The 23,677-nt window shown below is 42.1% G+C and overlaps 1 pseudogene; it reads left to right on the top strand.

Annotated features, from left to right (window-relative positions):
• Positions 1–22,863: 22,863 nt before the first annotated feature.
• Positions 22,864–23,442, top strand: LOC123826354 (annotated as a pseudogene).
• The last annotated feature ends 235 nt before the right edge of the window (positions 23,443–23,677 follow it).

The raw sequence follows: 23,677 nt of genomic DNA, 5'->3' as shown, positions 1-23,677 counted from the left end.
GTTGAGGATGTCCAAGTTCATGTGTAAAGCCCTTACTTCTTTTGTACTAGAATAAGCTCCTCTCCTTGGTAACAGTTCTGCTGGTTTATTATCACGTAGATCATATCATGCCTACCTTTTCTTTGCAATATTTCCAAAGGAAAGATATATCATCGAAAAGGAAAGATGAACACTGGGCAATGAAACTTCCCAAATAAGTACTCACTCCACATACTTCTCAGGGGAACGGTTGCTGGATCATCTGTTGGTAAAGTTGGGGCAGTAGCCATATGTAACAATATATTTGCATAGACTGAGGAGCAAATTTTGACTTTAGCCTTCCTTACACATTGTTTATTTCTGAACCACAACTTGGGGGTCAATTGGCAAATAACAGTGGGAATCATAAGTAGAAGATCCAGTGTATTCACATTAGTCACTAAACTACCTTGATTTATTCAGGTTCTTTTGATTGAAATGCCCAGGTAACATTAAGAATTTGCTTACTGATTAGTGATCAATAGCTGTGATGATGAAAACATAACAAAATTTTTAAAATCTATGAGCAGTTTTTAATACTCAGTTTGGTTTCTCAGAAAAGGTTAAGTCACGTAGTTCCTGTAGATCGATGTTCAGGACCATGGGCAATGGGATGCGAGGGTCCCTTGCTCTCCTGCCCTCTGAGGTGCCCTCCACAGCTTCCTGGTCTTCTCCCTCCCCTTGATACAGCCCTTCAAGAACCTTCTCAAGGGCAGTAACCTCTGTCCCTCAGTCTTTTTCTTTTGAATCCATATTACAACCAATCTTTTTTGAATCTGTGTTATATTTTGTTTGAAGTTTTCTTATGTAAGTTATCATTACCTACTGTCTTATTCCCCTGGTAGCTTATAAATTTCTTGGGGGCAAGACTGTAATGAACTCATCTTCATATTCTCTGAGAGCCTAGGATTCCAGTGGCATTCTTCCATTCTTAGTATTTGAATAGTGTTCAATTCATTGCTAAACTAACTCATGAAAAGTAATACTTTAAAAAACATACTCCCCCCTCCTCCAGTTGGGTTCAATTTGTATGGAGAATCTAGTCTCAGAGTAAACCACATGAAGAAAACCAAACATTAACAAATAGTTTGTTATCATAGTTCTGTTTTTACAGCTTACCTAAACCAAATCCAGGATCACTGTTTTGGTGAATTTCATAGTTTTTGTAATTCATGTACTAGAAACTCCAAAAACATTTTAGTCCAAATTTTCTCTTGAAATCAGGTAGCCTCAGTGAGAAATCAGGAACTGAATGGAAGTTCTGCTTTAGTGTCATGTATAAAAAAAACATGATGGGATGTAAGTAGGGTAGAGCATGTTCTCATGTGTATTCAAGAATTAATTACAGCTCTGGCTGGGTGGCTCAGTGGGTGGGAGTATTTTCCCATACATCAGAAAGTTGCAGGTTTGATTCCTGGTCAGGGCACATATGTACCTAGGTTGCGGGTTCAATCCCCAACTGGAGTGTGTATTAGAAGCAACTAGTTGATGTTTCTCTCTCATATTGATGTTTCTTTCTTTCTAAAATCATTAAAAATATATATCCTTGGGTGAGGATTAAAAAAAAAAGAATTCCATTGCTATTCACCAATCTTTAGGAATTTGACTGTTTGTGTTACAACAGATGTAAAATTAATCCGTCTAGCTAATTAATAGTACCAGGTCTGCCTTGGTCCGTGAAAGCTTTTATATAGTTCTCCCAAAACAGGAATTATTTAAAAGGTTTCCAAAACACATTATGGATAGGCTCAGATATTGTCATTGTATCATATTCACTTGGGGGGGGCTCCACCCGCAGAGCCCCACCCTCCCACCCCCTGGCTGCCACGGATGAGAATAAGCCTACCAAGACATAATCTGCTTGGGGAGGAAAGGTGGCCAATCTCTCAAAGGAGCAGGGCCAGGAGCCTGTTTCTCTTGGGCTTTTATTGGGTTTATTTACACAAGAATTCAGGTAAAGCTCATTAATCATTGCCAGGCCGGAATGATCAAACAATAGATAACAAACTCGGAGGGCCTATTTTGAGTCAGGGTCAGATAGCTAAAGAGCTGTAGAACTTTGAGGAACAAATTTAGTTCTTCCTTGGACCCTTACCATTTAATTGAGAGCATTCTAAACAAAGCAGGTTTCACAGGATTTTACATATTCTTTCTTAGGCCTGATTGCCGGGGAACCTGCCCTTTCCAGCACAGGGCTGCACCACCCTCTGTCATTGTTTCAAGCTTAGGTGGAGCAAGGGAAGTAAGGCAGCCAAGAGATTAGGAGATTTTCTTGCAGACAACGAGGACTCAGGCTTTGTCAAAGCTGAGGGGCAAGGGTCCATCACCCCCTTTTGCTGTAGCCCCCAAAGTCCTTCCTTGGGGGCCTCCTATGTGATTGTGCCTGTCTTAGGTCATTCCTCCCTTGGGGAATCTTACCTGTTATTGGCTAACCGACCAAGCATTGGGGGCCAGTTATGGATGAAGTAAAAGGAGCAGAAGTGACCCTCCTAAACCAGGAAGATAAGCTTTTGTCTCCTTGGTGGCTGTGGTCCAACGTCACTCCCTCAGCCTTAGCCTTGTCAGGGGTTACAGCTTCTGAAACCAGGCAGGGCAGTTCCCAACATTAACTCATGTTTCTCTTGGAATCATTTTTACTTTCTCCCAGGAAACACAAGGCCATTTCCCTCCATAACTTGCCCTTCCTGGAAGGCAGTTTTTTTGGCCATTACATCAGTGCCCTCTGGGAAGGTTGGGTAGTAAGAACAATGCATTTTACCTGAGCAGCTAGCAGCTTCTCTTCGAGAAGAAGGAGCCTCTGTCGCTGGCGGGACTAAGCAGCAGGGGATGGCCCTGTTGAATTCAGAGAACACAGGTGCACCCTGATAGCCCTCGTATTGGAAGCAACATGCCTCCTCACACTCTTCTGCCTGCCCTGCCCTTTTGCTGCTAAGATAAAAATGGAGATAAATTATTTTAATAAATATTCTTGATTTCTAGTCATCTTCCAAGATTGAGCTATATAGGGAGTTGTTAATTAAACTGTTAGATGAGAATGACATTTACAATTCCTGAAATGGATTGAGAAAACCAAGACCTTTATACAATGCCTTTCACCTTGAGTAGAGGACCTTAGTGTGAATCCCAGCCTCAGTATTTTCAGAACAATCCCACCCAACAGCCAGTAAATATAAATATTGGACAAGTGAACAGTTCTGGCTCTGTTGCTTTGTGGCAATTATCCAGAACTCTCCTTGCTTGGTTTAAGTTTACATTCTCCCAAGCATCTTATTTTTCTGTCTTGTTCCTCTCTCAACTCTCAGCATTTTTTTTTTGAGAGAGAGAGAGGAAAAGGGAGGGAGAAAGGGTAGAAGAGAGTGGGAGAGAAACATTGATTGGTTGCCTCTTGCACCTGACCTGATGGGTGATGGAGCCTGCAACCCAGGCATGTGCCCTGATCCAGCAACCTTTTGTCTTATGGGAAGTTGCCCAACCAGCTGAGCCACACCAATCTGTGCTCAGCATTCTTTAGAACCTAAATCCAAACACACTTCACTCTTACTGAGTTCCTCTCTTTTACCTAAGTTATCCAGCCCTAGCACCAATCCTTGGTGGCCTGGTTTCTGCATTGGCTTGCCCAAGACCCTGTGAAGACAGAGTCACATAAATTCTCAGAGTCTCAGGTTTCCTCATGTGCAGAATGGAGCCTAAAATCTACCTCATGTGGTTTTGTGACATTAAAGCACCACGTTAGCTCATTTTGTTTAACAAACTTATTAGGTACTGCACTGGGCCCTGGCATCTACAGATGAATAAGCTACAGTTTTTTGGTGAAGACAGACAAGAAGTCATGGCTATAGGGAACAGAAAGGAAGGTGTAGGAAAGGGGGAATAGCTCAGAGGAGTGTCAGTTTATCAGCTTGGGCAAGAGAGCAGGTGCATCTGTAAAGGCTTTGAAAGAAAGTCACACTTGACCTGTGTTTCAATGCACATTTTGGAATTAGATGAGTGTGGAAAAAGCATAGGACCCATCTAGAAAAAGGGAACAGATAGGTGTTCCTTAAAGAAATGATGGCCATACCAGAGAGAGCTGGTCTCTGTGGTCCTTACCATGTGGCTTAACCTCTCTGAGCTTTAGTTGCCAAAACTAAAGAAAAATGGGTGGAGGGGCTTATTTATGATCATGAGGCATTGGTTATTGTTATTTAAGTCCTTTCCTGTTCTTGTTGTGACTGTATGCTCCTTTTGCTTATGAGAAACCCCTATTTCTCTCTGTGGGTGAGCCTCCTGAGGGAGAGTTCACTCTTCGCTTCAAGGGGAGGCACATGTCTTGGGCCTGGGCCTCATGGTGCCTTGCGTCCTCTCAGTAGTAATGGTTGGTTCAGGAATGAGCACATGAGAACCAACGAGAATCAGTTCTGAGACTTTTGAGTTAGTTTTTCATCTGGGAAGTTTTGACCCTGGAATAATATTGGGCTAGAACTTCCATACCCAACTAAATCCCACAGAATGCCAATATAAGAAAAGCAAAGCTCAGAAGTGGGAAAGGGAAACTGGACCCCGAGGTCATCACTGTGAGGCCAAGCCTGGTGCCAGTTTTACTCCTATATTCCTTTATAGAACCAAATCACATAAGCTAGTTTCTGTCCCTTGCCCTAAAACCAAAAGATGTGACTAAGATAGGTTATTTTGAGGACTGAGTGAAATAATATATGAAAGTGTCCGGTGCCATGTTTGACCCATAACAGGCCAAGAAATGCTAGCTTCTGTTATGAGCAAAGGCCAGAATGTTGAAAGCATGCAGAGCAGTCGGGGAATTGCTGGTAGGTTGCTCTGGTGGGAATGAATTGTGCTCATGGGCAAGTGGCGGGAGGGAAAAGAGAGAGGGGGAGGTCAGAAAGGCAGAAAGAAAGGCGAAAGGAAGGAAGGGAGGGAGGAAGGAAGGAATGAAGGAAGGAGGGAAGGAAGGAAGGAAGGAAAAAGAAAAGAGAAAGAAGAAAAGAAGTGCAAAATTGTGCATTTGGATTTAGCGGTCATGTGAGAAGCATCCCAGTGCTGGTGTGCAGTGTGGTGTGGTCAGATTCCAGACGGTGGAGTTGAAGAGGGAGCCTGCTGAGGAAATAAAGGCACAGACGAATCGTACAACAACCTTGACTAATTGCTTCCAGTAAAGTGTAGGGTTCAGGAAATGCATTTTTTCTCACTTAAAACTTTTCTATAAAGATGAAAGCAGGTTAAAAGGAATATGAAGCACAGGCTCAGTCCTATTAGGCAAAGTCTAGGGGAAAAGGGAATATGGGAGTGTGGACTTTACATTGATAATGTGGTTGTGAGAATGTGTTTATCTGTTTGTTGTTTATGGATTTTATAGTCATTTGCTTATTTAACAAGTATTTACTGTGTCTCTCCTTGTGCTAGACCTATTCAGAAACGGGGGACACAGGATGAACAGAAATGACAAAAATCCCTTATCTCAAGGCATCTACATCCTAGTGGTGTGAGTGTGTGTGTGCGTGCGTGCATGTGTGCGTGTGCATGCAGTGGCTCTGGAGAAAAGAAAATTAGGGAAGGAAGGTAGGGGTTTGGGAGTGGAGGGGTTGTAATTTTAAATAGGTGGCCAGGGAAGTCCCCTCTGAAAAGGTGACAGTTGAGTGACTTGAAAGAGGTGAGGAAGTGAGCCATCATGCCTTCTGCTGGAAAGACTTTTGAGGGCAGAGGAAACGTAATTGTATGAATAGCTCAGATTTTTTTTAAAACACTAGGTGGTAGAGCCATTTCCCATCTCCTTGAGTCACTCTGCAGAACCAACAGAGGGTGATACGTATGAAGCACTCTAAGAAGAAATAGTTAGAAACTGGTCATTGGGGCCACTTAGTTATTGCTTCCCCCAGTCAAGTATATGGGCCCAGTGGGATTCTGGGCCTTCAACTGACCAAAAGAGGAGGCCAGCTCACCCTGAAAAGGTCAGGATAGCAACTGTAGAGACAGGGACTAGTGAAATTTATAATATAAATTTCCCCTTCAACTTTTATGTGTGAATTTACAATTATGTTTTACTAAGTATAAATGAGGTCATTTTGCCTTTGCACAGAACCCGTTTATGAGGGAGATGTTACAAATCATCTTTTTGCATTTGCTAAATCTGGACCTAATTCCATTTTTAAGAAGTTGTGTTTGCAGAAATAGGGCACATGGAAATGAACAAATAATGAACAATAGAATATAAAACAATGCCTGAAGTCCTGGCAAATTAAAACTTTGTCAGAATTATTTATAAAATGTGCACCAGTATCCAAAAGTATTTACAATTTGCTCCATGGCTTATAAAATCTGGTGCAACCCAAACATACGTGGTAGTTCCATGAGACCTAAAACATGTTTCTGAAAGCATGTGCTCAACTCCAATGCAAAGCAAAGATCCCCATATGGTGGGATCCTAATCTTGACATGCAAAATTCTTTGTAGCTAGAGACCTTTAGAAGCATTCAAAAGAGAAGTTGAATTCTGCATGTGACTGGGTTACTCTGTAGTAAGTCTGTAAGTATAGATGAATATCCAATTTCTTATGACTCAGTGAAATTGGCACAAGGTAGGGAGTCAGGAATTCTGAATTTGGACTTGGCCAGGGTAAGGGAAGCTGGATTGTACAAAAATCAATGCAGGGAAGAAAAGTGAACAGAGATCATAAGACCCTTTGAAAATACAAAGAGTTATTGTAACACAAAACAGTCAAGTGATTTATTAATGTTTGAACAATGTAGAATCAGCTCAAGCTTTAAAAGTTCCCCAAAGTATAGCAGTGTTGGGAGGGACACCGCCGAGGGATTTTGCTGTGTCCTCCATCACACATCCTCTGCTCCTGTGGCCATTCAGGTGGTGGGAACACAATGCCATCCCTCTGTACCTCTTTGAAAACAACAATCTCACATTCATGCATCTCTTTTAAGCGGTGGCTACAAGAGCCAACTCTTGCTGCTAGCACAAGGTCTCACAAGGCTGTTAATCAAGTACTGATAGCTACTGTTCAGTCTTGGATGAATACCAATTAGAGAACTGGGGCGACCTGAGGAATGGAGAGGAGAGAGCAGTGGGGGACTGGCTTTGTTGTTTCGGGGAGGGGCTGCCAAAAAATATTACCTGGGGCGCCAGTGCTTTTCTCACCAACCCTGAGGGGCGACTGATGCGGATGGCAGGCTAATTTACAAAGTATGAAGTAGGGGATGCATCAGAAGCATCGTATTATTATTAATAAGGTTTGTTTTTCTAGGCAGTGATGGCTGAATCTTATTTGTTCTTAATTTTAGAATCAGGCAGCATTTGTCTGAACTGTTTTTGCTTGTGTTTTCTCTTATGGTATCTCCTAAAAGAGGCTGTGTGAAACTCCGGGGAAGCTTAGAAAGAAAGGTTCTGGAAATAAAAAACTTACTACATACAAAAGACAAGAATTTACCAGGGAACATTTAGGAAAACAGAATGAAGAGTTCTTCCAAGTTAAAGAACATTTCAATAGGAAAACAACCCCAATTGGAGCAGGCAGCTTAAGCCAGTAGGGCTTTCTTCAGAATGAGCTTTAATTTGCTTGAGCACATCTTTCCACTCAGCCAGTGACGTACAAATCCGGCGTGCCGTGCAGAGCGTTGGTCTCATCAGTGCCCCATCCTGTGTCCTGTGCACATCCTCCTCTGCTATCAGAAGTCTCCCAGTACCTTTGGCTGCATCTTGGGGACAGGGATTCCCAATTTGATCATAGGGTTTTATGATTGGCTATTCTATCAGAAGCAAACTTCTTGAGAACCAACTCCATAGGTGGGAGTAGGGAAGGGGAAGCAAACAATTTTCCCCCAGTTTGTTTTAGAGTTGTCTTCTACTGTCCCAGAGTGCTGCGAGCACAGCATGGCGCTGCTCAGAAAACCTGATTAGGTCCCAGAGTGCTCAGCACACAGAATTTCAAGAGGCTGGGAAATTGTTACCATTGAAAGTAGTATGAAAAATGGCCCATGTGGGGGGAAGACAAAAATTAAACTGAGATGACTAAGAAACATATTAACTAAAATTATATTTGATTTGCCATCAAGAGCTCTCTCTTCTAGATGCTTGGGAGAGTGCCTCTGCGGGGAGTTGAGAAGTGTTCACGGCCTCTTCTGAATTGATATTGCTCCCAGGGCTGATGTGCACAGCTTCGGAGCAGGGAGGGCCACAGAGACTTGTCAGTTCTCTGGGAGGCCCTTGTGATGGATCTGAGGAGAACAGGTTTGAAGAAATAAGAAAACCCATTTAGCTATAAGAAGTGTTCCTTTGTTCTTTTGTTCCTTGCATATAGTAGACATGAATAGATATTGACTGAGTAAAAGAATGTTTATTTTAACATGTTAAAATAGCGTGAAATTTGAAACCAAGTAGTGAATCTGGCCAGATATTGTTTCTCAGATGACTAGGAACACTTCACTCTGTGTGCGAATAATCAGAAGACAGCTTTGTAGAAATTTCCCTTGGATTTAAGCTTTTTGGCTCATTATTAGCTCAAGTGATTCATTATTTTGAGATTGTGGAAGCCATAGCAATACTGAAATTGCCAAGTAGAAATACAAGCAAACCTTAGGTAGCAAAGTCTTGGATTAAACATAATCATGGAGATAGCTGACAAGCAAGGAGAAGGATCTACAGAGGCTGCTTCCTGTATAAGGCAGACCTTAGCCTTTTGGTTGAGATACTAGTTTCCATAGTGATGGATTGGACTTTTCCTTCGTTAAATCTTTTTGTATCTGTATGAACTTGATGCAGTGGGCCTTGTGCATCTAGGTGTGTGTTTTTGGTTTTTCTTTTTCTTAAAGATCACGAGAGGGTATACGCCCTCATGTGTTGATGTCCTTTGCAACCTTCCAACAGAGCCATAGGGAATGGGAAACACTTCCATTGCTCTTGACAGGGTAGGATGAAAAGATGGGAACCTGAGAAGTCCAGGGAAGAAGGCCCTTGGGCTCATTCTAGGAAGGACACACTCCTGATTGACTATATCTTCAGAGGACAAATGTCACTCAACAAAGAGTTTCCTTTTGCATAAAGACTATTAGATCAAAACCAATTAAACCCAGTGAAGAAGAAAGGCAGAGTAATATCCAAAGAAGAATAACTGGAAGAAGAATAGAAAACTTCATACACTTGGGCTGCCAAGTTGCAGCAGATTGTGAGATCAGGGGAGACATATGTCAGGCATGGGGAGAAAAGCAATCCATCCTAACAGCTATTCAGGTGCAGAAAGACCAGTGTAAGAACTAAGCTGAAAATACATAGCATCAATATCTTGTTAACGTTTTTGTGAGGAGCTCAGTGAAAGCCACTCTTCTGAAAAGAAGAGAGGGGATTCCATCCTCTAGACCAGTGACTTTGGGGGAGAATTCTTGGAAGCTGTCAAATTGGAGGGTGACTTTTGGGAGTTCTGCCATATCGTGAAAGTCAGGGAAGCGATTGACAAGCGGGAAAGTAGAGAAGGGGTGGAACTGTCCTGTGACTAGTAAGCTTTGTAGTTTGGGTGCCTGGAAGACTGTAGAAAGCAAAGGTTCTAGATCAGTGCTTCTTAAACTTAAGTACATGAAGGAATCATCTGGGGATCTTGTTAAAATGTAGGCTCTGATTCAGTAGGACGTGGTAGGACTAAGATTTAGCATTTCTGACAAACACCTAGACTGTACTCAATACTCTTTCACAGTTCATACCTTGGATAGCAAGGGGCTAGTTGCAAAGACCATCCTTCGAGTGGCTAGTAGCAAGGGGCTGGGCCGTTATGTCTTAATTTGGTCAGCATGAATTGTCAAAGAAGAGTTTAGCATGGTGCCATCTTCATGATTATATGTCTTTTAATTTCATTAGGCAATGAATTACCATGTTTTAATTCATATTTTAAGTATATTAGATTATAGATTGTTTAAGATGCCTTTGATAATGACTCTTGTATCAGTGTCCTATTCAGATTACTGACAATTTGTATTTTTAGTTGTTGGGATTTGATAGTCTCTCTCCAGATGTTACTATGCAGAAGAAACTCTGAGAAGTGTCATTACCTTTATCTAACTCTAACTGCAACAGGATGTACTAGGACTCCTTTCTTTCTCTTGATTTTTTTTTAACCAATACTGAGTTCATGGATCTCAGCCAACTCCCTGGAAATAATCCAGACCTACACATTTCTCTTGCCCATTACAACTGAAACAGTAGTAGCAAAATAGAAATAGCTCTATTTACTAAAACATTTTCCCCCTACAATTTAAGATTATAACCGGCATGCCAAATCAATATTAGGGACATGTTTAATACACTTAGGTATTTTGAGGGTGGGGAATAGAAATAACACCTTTTATTTCAAAATCAATTTGAAGGGAGCTGACTTCACGCACTGAATAGAGATCTCAGCCCATAATCTTGGGTTCCTGAGCACACAGCACCAGTTTAGCTTCTAATTTACTCTCGGGTGACTTAATGGTATTGCTTAATTATAACAGTTGCAAACTCCATCCTCCAAAATATATCACAGGCAGCCAAACATCTGCGGGGTTTTGTAGTAGGGAGGATGCCAAAATGAAATGCTCATTTTTTGTATTATTTTGCTTTTATTAGTTTTTAATACATATATGTAATAAACAAGATGAGCAAGACAACACTTAAATATGCACCAATGGTAATCAAATGTAAGATATTAAGTTGCAAAAATGCCCATTCTATGGAAAGGAATATGCTCCTCAAGAGAATCTAGGCGGTGACAGGGGACATTTTAAAATAACATTAACTTTTCGGTGATAGAAAAGAAGTAGAAGACTTCTCAACATGGGAAGTGCAGATCAGAGCTGGAAAAACCCTGCAGAATGTACTGAACGTCAGCCAAAAGGAAGAGGAAAAAAGTGTTTTTGTGTGAAGAGGAGGAGGAGCTGTTGACTCATTGAAACACCTCCATTACTCAATCCCAGCTTTTAGGTTATGGAGATGCAAACTAGTGTCAGCAAACTCAGAAAGTTAAAAATGGGGTTAGCTCTGCTTTGTCTCAAGCTTGTGACAAATAATCATTAAAATGATTTTTTTTTCAATAAAAGAAAAGATGTTTTCAAGATAAGCACACAATATATAACTATCATTTCTAGGACTAATATAATTTCACATAGACAATATTTGAAAATGTATTTTAGAGATAATTTTTCTTTATTTTGTTATTAAAAGATATCCCCCATCATTAAAAATATGTATATATTTCTAAATTGTCTAGGTCTGAGAAGGGAAGCAAATTCTTTACCGTGATGCCTGCAAATTATCCTAACAAATAAAACTTAAGATTTCACGCATGACTCATCTCCCTTGTACAATGGTATTTGTGTACATTTAAGGAGAGAAAAAGAAAGAAAAGTACAAAATATAAAAAAATAGCCAATTAAAAAAAATGCCTCTGTGTATGCTCAGCAGGGATCTGGTAAAAATTAAGCTGGGGCTAATGAAGCTCCAAACCCCTGCATAACGCCACAGAGGGAGGAAGGCTGAATATTGCCTGCTATGAGGCAAACTGCTTAAGGAGCTCTGTGAAAGTCTCACTGAAACCGACGTAGCAAGCGCTCCTGTCCCCCAGCCTTTATGAAGATCAGCTACAATCAGCCGATATTGCTGCCGCCACGGAGCTAGGTGCGACTCCAGTGCATGCTTATCACTTAGTCACCTTGGTGAGATGTTAGCTTGAAAGTCAAGGGAGCCTGGTAAGTGGGTCTTATTAAACAATTCAGGGCTCTAGGCTCTTATTGGAGCCCAGGTGGGTGCTAAGCATATAGATGGCTTATTACAAGACTCACCCACTCCCTTTGCTGAACCCAGCTTTAAACATTTCCCACCCCCCAAACCAGGCAGCTTCCAACAAAACAGAGTTTTGGTGCCCTGCTGTTACTTCCCACAGTAGGAGCCCCCCAAGACCTGGCCTTTCTGAATCTGGAGCTCCTGCTGAAGCCTCCTGGACCCCTGATCTATGCCTGTGTTCTGTTCCCTCTAGGACACAGGGGTGTCCGACCTGCGGCCTACAGGCTGCATGCTGCTCAGGATAGGTAGGAGTTTACACAAAATCATAAATTTACTTAAAACATTATGAGATTTTTTTTTGTGATTACATGTCACAATGTATTTAATGTGTGGCCCAAGACAACTCTTCTTCCAGTGTGGCCCAGAGATGCCCAAAGTATGGACACCCCTGCTAGGTCTTGTCTGGAGACCTGGGTGCGAATTTCAGGCAGACCACTCAGAGCTTGGTCCTCAGGCCAGCATCACTGCACCTGAGAGCTTGTTTGAAATGCAGAAACTCAGGGCCTACCCCCAAACACCTGAACTAGAAGCTGCTTTGTCCTGAATGTCCAAGACAAAGGCCGTGCACAGCCCGCTTTCTGAAGCCCTGCTTTGATGATGACTGAAGGAAGGCCTACCCAGCATTAGAACAAGGCACTTCCTGTGAGGCAAAATTTTGCACTAATAGAAAAAAGTATGTGATAAACAGGAAGGTGTTGCCACAGCCACTCCTCTCCAACTCCATCACCTAAAGCACCCTTTATCCCACCTCAAGGCCAAGTCTTGGGAAAAGCCATGGCCAGCCCTAAGATGGAATTGAATGCATTTTCCTCAAAGTGCACATATTTTTCTGTGGAGCAGGAGATTAGTGCAATTATTCAGCAAATAGTTATTAAATGCAGGGCCATGAGAACCGTAAGCAGTGTGACAATAGCAGCAATAACAGTGTGCTGGGAATCCAGAGACAGTGTCATACCACGTTGTTCTTGCCCCTGTCCCTCTCCCACTCCCCTTCAACCCTGACAGGGCTGAAGTCTTAGCTGGAGCTGAGTTGGGCAGGGTGGGGAGGGGAGGGATAGTGCTGGTAGAGTGAATAAGCAAGCCAGTCATGCTCATTTTGCCACTGTTGACATTCAGCTTGAATTGGGCCTTGCTACAGAAGGGAAGAACACTTTAACTTCAAGCATCATTGGAAAATTTGACAAGTTTCAAGGGTGGAACATTTCATTGATGAAAGGAGAGTGGGGGACTGGAGTCCCCACAGGAAGTTTTGTTACCTAGTTGTGTCTTGAAAAGCAATGGAATCCACCCTAATTTTTATCCAAAGAGGTGGGAAAAACTGACTCCAGACAGGGCTGATTTAAAGGACAGTGGGAGGAAAAAAAATACAGGAGAGTCGAGGATGAAACATATCCCCCGTGGCTTTATGACCACTAGTCATATTTGTTCAATATGTATCTATCCCTTTTCATATGTTTCCAGAGCCGTTTGCACACGTGTGTACATTCTTCAGCTTCTGTACACTGTGTTCTTAAATAAAAATAGTACATGGCCAAAGTCATGAGCTGAAAAATTCGTGATTCATTTATAAGAGACAAGTTCTAAGTTCCCAATTCTAGTAAACAGTACTATGGATTGTTTTTTCTGTTTGGGCTATTTGTCTCACTTTGTCTTAAGTAACAGATAGGAATGAAAAGTTGCTCATGAAAAGTTCAGGAGAGATTTAATAGGTGACTGGACTAGTTCACTGAAAAAGTTCAGAAAGATGTACCATCAACTGAAAGCCGTTTTGAGGGACAGCTAGCCCCTTGCTAGCTGGGGATTCTTTGTCTCTTTATTTCAAGACTCCTCTTCTTTAGTTGTGTCTTAGTTTTGGTGAGTCTGTAACATTTAGACCTGTTAGATAAATATCACTTTCTGCATACAACAGTGTAGGATTGCTTTTAAATCATCAAATCAAGTTTTGGGATATTTTTTCCTTTTATTTCATTAAATTTACTGGGGTGACCTTGATTAATAATGTATGTGGGTTTCAAGTGTACAGTTCTGTAACACACACTCTGTGTGTTGCTTTGTGTGCTCAGCCCCAAAGTCAAGTCTCCCTGTCACCATGTATTTGATCCTGTTTACCCTCTTTGGCCTCACCCCATCCCCCTCAGAAGTTCAGGGAGGGCTTGAGAATCAACATTCTTTCTGCTCTACTGCAATAAATACACTGAAACATAACAACTATTTCAATAATCACGTCTCTTCTTGAAAAATATATTTTTATTGTAGAGCTGAGGAGGGGGCTGCTTGGATGATACAAGTGTTGTTGTTATTATATTCTTAGGATAACATGAGCATAAAGCCCTTTCCCACTGAGATTAAAATTTACTTCCCAGGATACAATAAATTGATTTCCTCCTTTCTTTTTCTTTCTTTTTTTTTTTTTGGAAACCAAGGGAAATGATGGTAAATAAATTTTAAAAACACAAATAGCGAGTGACATTCAAGCCCCAGGTAACCGTTGACTTTGGTAGAACTGTCAGCTTGACATGAGGAGCATCTCTGTCCTAGACCCTCTGCAGGCCTGTGCCTCTACAGCCATCAGTGTAGGAATTATTGAATAACTGTCTTGAAAAACAACTGTAGTCCTCTTTGCCATTATAAAATGTGCCTGGGCACTTATAATGCTGCATTTCTGATGAAAAAAAAAAACCAAAAACCCATGGTACACACCTTTTTAAAAAATTTATTCTTTGCAATTGAAGTGATTAATGTTAGAATTCTCTTAATTGAGCTCAAACATTGCATAGCTTCTCTTCCAGACAAATCAATGTAAAAAAAACAAAAAACAAAAAAGTCCTTTGTGCTCTTGTTAATTGCTACCACCTGTCTTCTAGAGAAGCATGAATTATTATTTTTTGGTGGTCTTAATATTTACCTGATTCTGAGCAACAGTAGGTTAGTTTGCCACTTATTTACTTCTCGCCAGCTAATGTCGTCCAGCATTTTCTTGCCGAATCAACTTGTTGAGCTCTCAACTTTCTCTTCAATCAACTTACCTCTGTGGCTGATCTGTCAGGCCCAGGGATTCAGCTTTGTTGCACCAACGCACACTTCAAAGACGTTTCAGAATTCGCACTTCAAAATTAAAATATACATTTTCTTTTCGGTGACTGAGCCAGGAAACAGGTTCACATGGGATAAGGAAGTGGTAAAGTAGAACAGAAAAAAAACTACAACATAGACGCAAGCACTTCCCAGGGAATTAACTTTCTCAAACATGTGTTTCCCAGAGCTCACAAAACACTAATTTCTGTGTTGTTGGTATTGTTTCGTTGTTCTACTCTGCCACTTCCTTATCCCACATGATTCCATTTCACACCTCAGTCACCATGTAAGAAAATGTATATTTTAGGTTAGGTTTTAACTTTAAGCACATGTTTGAAGTGAGCCCCCAGTATGAAAAATGTTAGCACTGGGGGTATTAGCTGGAAGCTCGGTGCTAGGATCTGAAAGACTCCTCACAAACAGAAAAACAAGGGTAAATGCATCACCTGGAGACAGAGACTACAGCTCCCACCTCAAGCCATAGATCATTTAACTAGAGTTCTGTAGGGTCCGATGGAACCTTGGCTCCTGAGCTGCCCGATGTTGGGCATGGGAAGGTTCCACAGTTCAGAACACTGTACAATTGTAAGGCTGTTCTAATGGGGATGATACATCCCACTGCTCTGCTGATGGGTGGCTGCTTTCAAATGATTCCGTAGGTTCCTGCCTGTTAGGGGCTTTCCCTTCCTGCCACCATGCTGAAGGTGATGATGTTCACCCTCTATTTTGAGAGAAGCTTACTAAAGTCCTGGGCCACCATGGGATGAGGGTTATGTAAGAGAATGGGTGGGGAAAATTCTGGTGCCCTTATGACGGTCACTCCAACCCAGGAATATCCAGGCAATCGGCTGGCTGCTGTCAGGGGAGTCTCGAACACAGGAGTGAGGGGGTGGGCCCAGTGCGCTCCTCAAACACTCCTGCAGCATGCTGGCTTTCCCTTCTTTTCTCCCATTTGAAGCTGAAAGAGAACATTTTCTCATTTCTAAGAAGAGAAAAACCTACTTGGCAAGTATGCATTTGAATCTTTCTCCTTGGATTCATATGAGAAGATTTTCCTCCCCTGCCCCCATGGTTAAGTGCCTGAAGCTTGTTCTTCTGGTTCTATTAAAGAAAAAAGAGTACTCAATGACACTTTCAATGATGGTAAGAGAGAGTTTATTCAGGACCATTGTGATAGATGTAGGGACCATTACAGTGGGATTTTAGAGTGGCAGGGAGAGATTGAGCTCAGCTCTAAATACAGCATGAGTAAGTAGGAGTTTATAACCAGGGAGCAGACTAGGGGTCAGTGGATGGAAGGTTCCTAGGAGGAACCGTCGGTGCTAAGGGGAGGTTCTAGTTACCAGGGGTGTCCAGCCTGTGGCCTGTGGGCTTCATATGGACCACAATGGCTATGAATGTGGCCCAATATAAAATTGTAAATTTGCTTAAAACCTTTTATTTTTTTTGCTTATCAGTTCTTGTTAGTGTTTGTGTATTTAACGTGTGGCTCAAGACAACTCTTCTTCTAGTGTGGCTCAGACACATCAAAAGGTTGGACATTCCTAGAACTGACCTGATAGGATTCTTGCTGAAGACAAAACAAGATGATCAGACATTCAGACACCACCTGGAGGATGGTATAGGGTGAGGAACCTAATCAGATATCAAGGTGATAAGATATTGAAGGGGAGGTGTTCTGCCTAGACTGAGTGAGCAAGACTCTTGCTTAAATTAGATTTTACAAGGAAGTACACAGATGGGCCTAGGAGAAGGCTCAGGAGCCGGACTACCTTTTGGTTAAGCAGAGTCCTTGTCAGTTTGTAGCAAGAGGCTTTGACCATGAGAAGAGCAAAGAAGGTCTCAGTACATCAGTGGAAGAATTCAGTGCATTTGTGCTGGGAATGGGGACAAGCAAGCAACAATAGGGTAAATATTTCAAATCATTTTCCTTCAATATATTCTGTAACCTCACTGAGCACACAATTCTTCCTTATCCCAACTTCTCACCAGTGCAAGTCTTGAATTGTAAACGGTTAACTGACAAGTCTTAAGAATGTAATTTGAAGTATGGTAGATGGCATTGGAAGTACGAGGGCCTCAGGGAGCCTGGCAAATTCCTGCTGCAATGCTTGGAATTTTTCATCAGACCTAAAACTCTTGTGTAGGTAGATAAACCCTAACTAAGTCCCTAGAAAATGGTAAGCCCTTGGCTAGTGTTGAGGATTACAAAGGGTAAAAATCTGTTTGTGGAATTTAGAGTCAAGCATGAGAAATAAAGACATGAAATGCTACAGGTAGTAATAAAGTCTATACAAAGTAAAAAATAGTACTGAGCTGGCATGATTTATTCTCATGGAGAGAAGAAATGTTTAGGGCAGTCTTCCAGAAGTGATATATAATGCCTTCCCTGAGTTTTGAAGGATGAATAGGATTTTGACAGATGAACAAGAAAGAGGCAGGTCCATCCAGCTGGAAGGAACATGTACAAAGATGCAAAGGCCTATCCCAACCTTCTATCCTGACTCTCCTGTTGGCTGAATATTGGATCTTTGAGTCCCAGAGTGATTTAGGGAAAGAAGTTTGGGGGCTTCTGGGGCTTTCTGCATCTGCTTTGTGGATCTAGGGCAGTCTGGAGATTTCCAGGTAAGAAGTGAGTTCTAAATCCTCTAGAAAATACTTGTGTAACCAAGTTTGGAGAACAGTTATTGGAATCCCGTCTTACCCCAGAAGGTCCACCTTTGGTCTCTGAGGTTGCTGTTCTTTGAATAGCATTGGGTGCTGAGCGCTGCTGTTCCTTTCTTAGGGATGAGAAGCTAGGTAGCCCAGGGGCAGATGTCTAGTGATCAGAGTTGGACCAAGCCTGAGATGTTGAAGGGACCAATCAGCATCTGTCCAGGGAGCTAGAGGAATCCATGCTCTTGAACTTCTGGAGAGATAATGAAACATCAGCAGCCCTGGTCTGTCATATAGCACTCTGGAAATGGGCCTGGTCCATTGGGAAGGTTATCCAGTGTTGCCAATGGTTTTCAGTGAAGTTCAGGGTGAGCCCACTGAGTTCAGAGGCTGTTTCTTTCAAAGAACTCTTTGTGATCCTGTGTACTAGTACTTGGTGGACTGGTTTGTCTTACCTTGGCCAAGTGGTCATTAAGTATTGACTGGGAATTCAGAGTACCCCTCAAAATATTATTGCAAAGTTCCAGGTTACACAATATACGTGTGCCAAGTGACAGCATAGCTGGGTGGGCAGTTGACTTTAGGACATCCAGTTTACAAAAGAGTCTCTAGGACAGGATCTTCATTCCTTCTAAAAATAGGTTTCTATTGTTAGCAGCCACATTATATTAGATGGTCCTACACAGACTGTAATTTGATTATATGCTTTGGTGTTTTATTGAGCATCGATTTAAGATATTATAAAATCTGCTCTTGAATATATTCTCATATTTTTCAAAGTCCCTTTCACAAAGATCTATACAATAAATTCTCCTCAAAAATTATAAAGAGATCCTGATAAACTGATATTCTTTTTAATCAGTTAATAAGAACAGTGTAACCCAGGATGTTTTACATTTTGCCTTAGCTGCCGTGATGCTCAGAGATAAATACGGTTCAGTCCTAACTTTATGTAGTCGACTTGTAGGTTGTTGAAACTGTGGCAAAACAGTTCACAAAACCGATTTTCCCATAGGCCAACTGATATAAGCAAGAGTTAAGTTCCTACAGCATCTCATCAACATAATGAATGATATTGAACAAAACAACATTATTTGAGGACCTGTTCTATTTTCATCAATTCAGTCATGCTAGTTTTTTCTGTTACTTCTCATGCTGTTTTACCATTTACAGAGTCCTCTTATTGTGTAGATGTTTTTCATTACAAGTGATTTCAAATCCATTCTTTTGGAAGCAGTAGGGTGTAGAAAATAAATATGTGCAATGAAACCATAGCACTTTATTAAATGGTATTGTCTTATTTTCTAATGAAACATACATGTGTAAACTCTTTGTATTTAGCACAAGTGACGGTTCTGATTGTGGCTGTTATTCACTTGGAAGTCTTATTGACAGCAAAGCATTCTCATTCCTACTGGAGTGCCTGTGTGGGCATTCCTCTGCTAAACCCTCCCAGATTAGATCGCTCGTCTCCAGACACTCCTATCACTCTAAGCACCCCTAAGCACTCATGTATATGTGTCTGGGTAACCATAGCTGTCATTAGTTATGTATTTCATAGAACATAGAAATTTAGAGCTGGAAGGAATGTAATCACCCAAATCCCATTTAGCTAAAACGATAGATGGGCATTTTGCAACCACGAAGAGATTACAACAGAAGTTAGTGCGTTGTAGGTTATTGCATGGGCTCTATGGGACTCTCTTCCAAATGTGAAGACTGGGCCTAAGAGACTCTGGGTGGTGTTTGCATTGTTCTTCCTTGAATGGCAAACAGAAACTTGGCTTTGGGACTTCCTTCTTGAAAATAAATTTTCATCTAGTTATTTGTTTCTGGTTTCTATTTATACATTACTCTCTTCCTTGCTGCAAGGAGTAGTCTTCAAGGGCAGGGACCATATTTCAGTCATATTTCTGTCTCTGGCACCAGCTCAGGTCCTGGCACAAAACAAACACATAGTAAAAATTGACTGAGTGAACGAATGAATGAGTGGCGTACTCCTTCTTTGGTAGGGCTGTACATTCACTGAAGGAAAGTCTTACCCCGCCATTTCTTTTCTGCCTTGTGAGATGAACTGCCCATAGAGAGCGCAATGGACAGTGACTGACAAAAGCAGAGGATACAGCCAAGACAGCGAGCAAAGCATCATCTTATGAGGCTGGCAAGTAACTTTAGTTGCAGCTGTCACTATCACTACCAATCCGATAGTTGCTCAGGCAGAGCCAAGGTCAGAGGGAAGAGCCAAACATGCAGTGATGAGAGAATCAGAAGGATGTTGTGAAGGATTTGCTGTCTGATGACAGAAATGAGGTAGCTGAAGAAGATGCCAAAATCATGAGTAGTTTTATGTTTCAGAGGGTAGTAATGTTGCACCTGGAGACTGGGGAGACTGAGAGGGAGAAAATTTGAGGGGGAAAAGAAAATAATTTCTGAGCCCTTGTGCAGAGTTGTCAGGAGCTTGGTTTCCCTCCACTTCCCTAGGGTGTGGTCCTTGTCTGTGTGGTCCAAAATAGCTGCCAGGGCTCCAGCTGTTGCAGTGGAGTCTGGCATCAGGATGGAGGAGAGGGGCAAGGAGAGAGCAGAAAAAGGCCATGAAGGAAGGCTAGGTTGTAAAGAGGTTTTTTGGCAGTCACATACTTGTTCTCAAATCTTATTGGCCATAACATTGTCATATGGCTATATCTAGCTACAAGGGAGTTTAGAAAATGCAGTGCTAAAGTTAAACACATGCCCTAAATAAAACTGGGAGACCTTTCACTATGGAAAAGGTAAGGCTGAGTACTGAGGGGCCACTAACAGTTGATGTTACACAAATCTAGACATAGAACTTGGTCTCAGACTCCTAATCCAATGCTCTATTAACTCTGCTATACAACTGAAGACGGGAACTCTGTGTCATGGAGGCAGGACATGGGACTGAGAAATGCTCAAGACTTAGGGGTCAGTGTCCTACATCATTTCTCTGACTCCCTGATTTTACATCTGTAAAATGGCTCATTGGATAACATGGTCTCTGAATTTCTACCGGCTAAAATATCGTATGGGTTATAAAAAACAATGGGAGCTATAACGGAGTGAGCGATTGACCACATTAAAGGAGTCCACGTAGTCCTCTCGTGAATGGCCATTCTGGTTTGAGAGCCTTCATGGAGCCCCACGATTAGGCTGAATTGTAAACCCACCTCTTCTTTTCAGAGACAGTTTGCCCAATGAAGGTTACAGTGGTTGCCTACTCAACAATGACTTCTTCACTTATTTTCTTGTCAGCAGAATCCCAATTTTATTTGAATGTTGGTCAGGTGTACTGTGGTTAATTTGACTGGAGAAATGGCTGCCACCAATTCCTTCCCTCCCTGTGCATGCACGCTGCTCCCCCGGGCCCCCACTGACAAGAGGGTTCTCGGATCTGGGCTGGACTGGATTGATCCACAGAATATGGCAGAAGAATGTGACATAGCGAAATGTGGCTGGTTCTAGGCTTAGCTTTAAAGATGACTGGAAAACCCTAACACCTTCCCATCATTTTCCTGAACACTTTCAAACACACACACACACACACACACACACACTCTTTCTCTCTCTATTTTGTTTGTTTGTCTTTAACTTAAATGGGATTCTATTGCCCTGCAATTTGATTTATTCACTCAATGTCTTCTTTCTATGACAGTAGCTACATTTTATATGATATAATGCAATAAAGTGTCCAGCACTCTGCTTAGCAAAGTTAACACTTGATAAATATTAATGCATCAGTACATGGAGCATGCAGGGCTATTATCAGAAAACAATCGTTGTCTCCTGACCATTTAAACTTCACTCAGTGGGGAATGCGTTTGCCTTCCCCCAGCTCCTGGATGAAAGTCCCAGGAGTCCCACGCCTTCTCTGAGTATCTTTAGGTAATACAAATTTCTGAAGTCACTTTAAGTTGTATATACAGTGTCAGTTCAGAACCATGTGTGAAATAAACCTCTAAACTTGATTTATAATTAAACTTCAAACTTCTCCCCTGATTCAGCTAGGACCTGCTGAATGTGGAAAGCCTCATTCTGGGAAAGGTGGGTTGAGTTCAAGTTCTGTCTCTGCATCCTTTCTCCATCTTATCCTTGTACCCCTCTTCTGACATCTTCCATGGTCTCTGACATTTCCAGGGTTGAAACAGGAAAATAAGTTGCTTTAAGGAGGCAGGGAAGTTATTTCACGGTTGGGTGATTTTGTGCTTTCTGAATCTGGCAGCTTTTAACAATGAACTCTTTCTTATGAATGTTTGCATGGGTTCTTTTGGGATATCCCTAGCCACTAGGGACTTCCCACCTGTATTTCTCTTAAAAAGAATGATGAACTGGCTTCCAACTGGATGCTTTCCAATTATGCATTCCCTAGAAATACATTGCTACCTCCAGCTTCTCTCTGCTGAGGTCTGTCCCCTCTCTCAACTGGCCCAATTGGACAGGCCCCAAGAAGACATCAAGCTGGTTGATTCTTCCCAAAATCCCACATCTGGCCCCTGGAAATCACTCAAATCTTCTTGCTTCCATAAATTCTGGCAGTGCAGGCCACCCCCAACACAGCCATACCTCACCTTCAATTCATCTGTCAGTAGTGGACAGCCTGCCTCTCCTTTTCCATGTCTTACAAGGGATCAGACATCAAGTTCACTCTATCCCTTGTCCTCTTAGCTCCAGGGATGTTTATTTCTTTCTCTGAGTAGTGTCTCTGGAGCTTCTCCCTCTTAACTTGAGGTATACTGGGAGTACCCCAAACCCTTCCTACTTGGTGAAACTTACATACTCTGAGAAGCATTCCTGACATCCTCTTAATTTCCTATAAGTTGATATTTTTGTATCTTTGAATAATAGGGTGAGATGTTTAAGAGTTCAATAACAGGCCCTGGCTGGTGTGGCTCAGTGGATTGAGTGCCAGCCTGCAAACCAAAGGGTGGCTGGTTGGATTCCTAGTCAGGGCACATGCCTGGGTTGCGGGCCACATCCCCACTTAGGGGTGTGAGAGTGGCAACCAATCTCTGTTTCTCTCCTCTTTCTCCCTCCCTTCCCCTCTCTCTAAAAATAAATAAATAAAATCTTTAAAAAAAAAGTGTTCAGTAATGGGCTGTATTTATATTGCATCTTCGTGCTTCAGCAGAAACTTCTAATTTAGCATCCTCTTACATCAGTTATTACTTTATGGTTGTTTTTGTTGTTAGCTACCATTAAAAAAATAATTTCATAGTGTTTCATAGTATGAATGTTATGATTTACTTAAATCTTCTACTGACAGCCATTGAGGCGGTTTCCAATTTCTCTTTATTAAAAGTCATGCACACTTCTTTCGCCTGCGGCAGCCTGAGTACACTCAGGCCTCACGAAGGGCTTGTCTGCAGTGTCCTCCGCTGTGACAAAGAGAAGTCTGGTTGGTCCCCAATGAGACCAACGAAATTGCCAGTGCTGCCTCCTGTCAGCAGATTCGGAAGCTGATCAAAGATGGGCTGATCACTCAGAAGCCTGTGACTGTCTGTTCCCGGGCTCGGTGCCAGAAAAACACCTTGGACTGCAGGAAGGCAGGTGTCTGCGCAAAGGTGCCGCCACTGCGCGAAGTAACCTGGGTGAGGAGGGTGAGAATTCGCCGCCGGCTACTCAGAAGATACCGTGAATCGAAGATTTACCACCACATGGACCACAGCCTGCACCTGAAAGGGAAGGGGAACGTGTTAGAAAACAAGCGGATTCTCCTGGAACACACCCACGAGCTGTAGGTGGACAAGGCTGGCTGAGAAGCTTCTGGCCGACCAGGCTGAGGCCCCAGGGTCTGAGACCCAGGAAGCTCGCAGGCGGCTCCAGGCCAAGGAGGAGGCAGTGATCCTCATTCCACCGGGGGAGGGAGGGACCGGGAAATAAAGCTCCATCCACCTCTATTCCCTGTGGAAAGTGATGGTGGCAATTACACGGATCAATCATTGGATAAAGTAGCCTTATCTACCAAAAAAAAAAAAAAAAAAAAGTAATGCACAAAGATATGTTCAGGAATGTTTATGTTTATGGACAAGTTTGGAATTTCTGTAGAATAGATTCTTGAATCTATTTAAATTGCATGTAAATTGGAGTTGCTGTCCAGTTTCACTCCCTTAACAGT

The sequence above is a fragment of the Phyllostomus hastatus genome, unplaced genomic scaffold, assembly GCF_019186645.2.
Source record: "Phyllostomus hastatus isolate PE091 unplaced genomic scaffold, TTU_PhHast_1.1 phas_contig_80, whole genome shotgun sequence".
In the NCBI taxonomy this organism is placed as follows: domain Eukaryota; kingdom Metazoa; phylum Chordata; class Mammalia; order Chiroptera; family Phyllostomidae; genus Phyllostomus; species Phyllostomus hastatus.
The sequence above is the reverse complement of the archived record's forward strand: the minus strand, read 5'-3'. Positions and strand labels throughout refer to the sequence as shown.